Below are 3,813 nucleotides of genomic sequence, written 5' to 3' on the forward strand. Positions count from 1 at the left end.
AAGAATCTGTATAAAATAAGTGTTTAGATCTCTGATGAATCATTTGCCAGCAGGTAGGCGGACTAGGTCTACTGCAACTTTACTAGCAGGCTACGCGTGTTTACAACCTTGTAAGTTGTAACGTTATTATTAGGCCTATACATACGATTGTTAACAACAGATTCGTGGAGGTCATTAAATTCTAAGAACAGGTTCGCACGAACCAGCTGAATCCCACCACTGCATGCTTGACAAAATGTGGTGGTTGTCCTGCAATATGCCTTCTGGTTGTTGTGCTATTGGTTGCATGAATCTGCATATAAATAAATTTTTGCAGGATTCATACATACATTCATAAGCACATGACAGAACTTACAATGAGCACCTTGTCTCAGGACGTTACTGAGTTATAGACTTTAACTTGTAGTTTTATAAAGTATTCAAAAATGAAAGTTGTTGAACAGATTAAACAAAAACTTGCTTCTTTGAACAATTTATTAGTCATCTTACTCCAGATTCAATATAACAATACCAACTTATTTTTGTAAACTTATTAGTCATCTCACTTCAGATTGAATATGACACAACTGACTTTTTTGTAAACTTATTAGTCATCTTACTTCAGATTGAATATAACACAACCAACTTTTTTGTAAACTTATTAGTCATCTTACTTCAGATTGAATATAACACAACCAACTTTTCTGTAAATTTATTAGTCATCTTACTTCAGCTTGAATGTGATACAACCAATTTTTTTGTAAATTTATTAGTCATTTTACTTCAGATTGAATATAACACAACCAACTTTTTTGTAAACTTATTAGTCATCTTACTTCAGATTGAATATAACACAACCAACTTTTTTTGTAAATTTATTAGTCATCTTACTTCAGCTTGAATGTGATGCAACCATTTTTTTTGTAAATTTATTAGTCATCTTACTTCAGATTGAATGTAACACAACCAACTTTTTTTGTAAATTTATTAGTCATCTTACTTCAGCTTGAATGTGATACAACCATTTTTTTTGTAAATTTATTAGTCATCTTACTTCAGATTGAATGTAACACAACCAACTTTTTTTGTAAATTTATTAGTCATCTTACTTCAGATTGAATATAACATAACAAATTTTCAAAAGCATTTTGTGTATTTACTGCTTTTGTTATTTTTTGTATTTCTTATTTTGTGGTATTGTAGCTATATCATGTATTGGTCACTTTTGCCATACACAGAATAGACATTCTAGACTTTGTCTTGAAAAAATCTGATTCTATAATATTGTAAGTTCAGCTGCTCATTAAGTAAAAGTGTAGCCATACTGTATTATTTTAATATGACAAATTATGATACCTGTTCTTGCTCTGAAATAAAGCCATCTGTAACAGGTATAATTTGTTTCTGAAAAGCTGTGATGGTCAGACAAATCTTTTAGTTACAGGATTGTGTAACCTTAAACATAATGGCTGCACATGTTGCCCAAATGTTGTACTATATGCATTATTTTAAATAAATATAATTTTATCCACTTAAAGCTGTTTGAGGTTTTAAATTGTTTATTTACATAAATGGTATCCCTTTCTAAAAGAATTATCTTCTTGATGAGTTTATATCTAAGTCCTTGCTATAAAAGTTTTGTAGCTAACTAAGTAAATGATTTTATCATTCATTTAAAGTTTCCATCCATTTTTAGTCTGTCTCACAACATAACAAATAACATTAGTTGAACAAACTGTCTTACAGTTGCTATGTTAACATTTATCTAGTAGAGGAAGTAGACCTGCTTATAATCTGTAACATGAGTAATTTCACGTTATGAGAGACAACATACACGAAGAAGTGTACTGGGTGAGATCAAAAGGAGTTCAAGAGGTTCCAGCTTTCTCACACACACTGGTACCAAGATTATTTCCAACTTGTTATCAACAGATATTGCCAACATATGGTTTTGTCATCTTAACTGACTGAAGGATTATTTCAATGCCTCATTATGATTTTTTTATCTTATGTATTCCAGCATGAAAGCATCATACTTATGATTTAAAGTTCTTACAATTTCTTTGTTTTTAGTCAGTTTTTTGTAGTGTTAAAACTTACAAAAATAAAACTGATATATTATACAGACATACACTGTTTATTAGCTGTATTTTTGAGAAGTCACATAGAAGCATATGGGTATAACTTGAATTCTAATTTTATCGGACTTGGCCATTAAACTTTTATGGAAGGTAAACAAATTATGATTCTTATAAGACACTGTAAAACTTTAGTTAATGAAATTGTAGACTTATGCTAGGAAACAACATTAAATATGGGTGCATAGTGTACCCATTTCGGTGGAAGAAGGGTAAACCTTGAAACAATCGAGCCCAATATTTTAGAATTTTAAATATGCACAATTGTTCAAAAAATGCTACACAACCCAACAGAAAATGGTGTAGTTAAAAGTTGTCAATGTTGAATTACTGTTTTTTACATAAATTATATAATTTGATTTTAAGCAAAATACAGAAATGAATAGTGCGAACAATGTTAGGTTAAAAGTTTTGTTAATAACTTGTGAAAGAAAAGTAATTTTGTTTTATAAAAGCTAGGCCCAGTGGCTTTTTTTAATTTAAATTAATAATATTAATAGAACACGTTTTATACAGGTAATCACGTTTTCTGTATACGATAAATTATGAAAAGTGGTCAAAAAGTAAATTCATTGTCTCGGTATAAAACCTTTTCGTCCTGCAGTCGACGTTAACTAACGTTTCCCCTCATTATAAAAAAAAAATCATGACTTCGGAGAAACCTTTCAATTTTCTTAGAAAAGACATGACGGAATAATCAAGAAACACATAATAGCTAATTTTAAGGAGATATAAATTACGCAGCCCTAAATTATGGCGGTAGCTCCCAGACATATAGACAAGCTGTTGCACAATCTTCTTTACTTTTACTATTTCAAATTCTATCGTTATATTTCTCTTCAAGTGATGACGTCTACCAAGATCGATCGGAGCTTTCCGTTCTTTATACATATCGTGAAAAGTACGATACTAAAACTGTTACCACTGATAATTTTTTATTTACAACGTTTAATATATTAAAAAACAGGTGTTAGATATAATAATCCTGTTGTCGTATATGTCAATAAAAAAGTGTTGCTGTATGTATAAGGTTCTGAAAAGTGCCGGTAGAGTATTCCGTCATATAGGCCTGGCATGACCTGGTGGTTAGGGCACTCGACTCGCAACTGTTTGGGTCGCGTGCTCGAATCCCATCACTGAACATGTTCGGCCTTTCAGCCGTTGGGGGCACTCAATCCCGCTATTCGTTGGTAAAGAGTTGCTCAAGAATTGGCGGTGTGTGGTGTTGACTAGATGCCTTCTCTCCAGCTTATCACTTCTAAATTACGGCCGGCTAGCGCAGATAGCCTCGAATAGCTTTGTGCGAAATTCAACAGATGATACCGTCGTATACCGATTCGTTTCTATCATTGAGCTGAAATATCAAGAATTGCCAACAAAGGGTGAAACATTTAAGCTTATTAGGAAACTTTAACTTTACACTTCTACAAGAATGAGTCGAATAAAGTGCTTATAGCTATCACACCTTGACTTATAAATGTACTGTTTTCTGGTATGTTTTTGTGTGATGTACATTAATCAGTTCAATGTAGCTGTTCATGGTGTCACACCTATTAGTGATGTTTACAACAGTATTTTTTGTCAAATAAAACAATAAGATAGCATACACATGTACAGATAAATGTTTTTTTATGATACATATATATATATATATATATAAGAAGAAAAGGTAGCTGAAGAAGAATGTAGCAGACAT

The 3,813-nt window shown here is 31.5% G+C and overlaps 1 protein-coding gene across 2 annotated transcripts in view; it reads left to right on the plus strand.

Annotated features, from left to right (window-relative positions):
- Nucleotides 1-3,813, plus strand: part of LOC106469148 — a 93,323-nt gene that overhangs the window by 10,953 nt on the left and 78,557 nt on the right. The window lies entirely within an intron of this gene.

The sequence above is a fragment of the Limulus polyphemus genome, unplaced genomic scaffold (genome assembly GCF_000517525.1).
Source record: "Limulus polyphemus unplaced genomic scaffold, Limulus_polyphemus-2.1.2 Scaffold3325, whole genome shotgun sequence".
Lineage (NCBI taxonomy): Eukaryota > Metazoa > Arthropoda > Merostomata > Xiphosura > Limulidae > Limulus > Limulus polyphemus.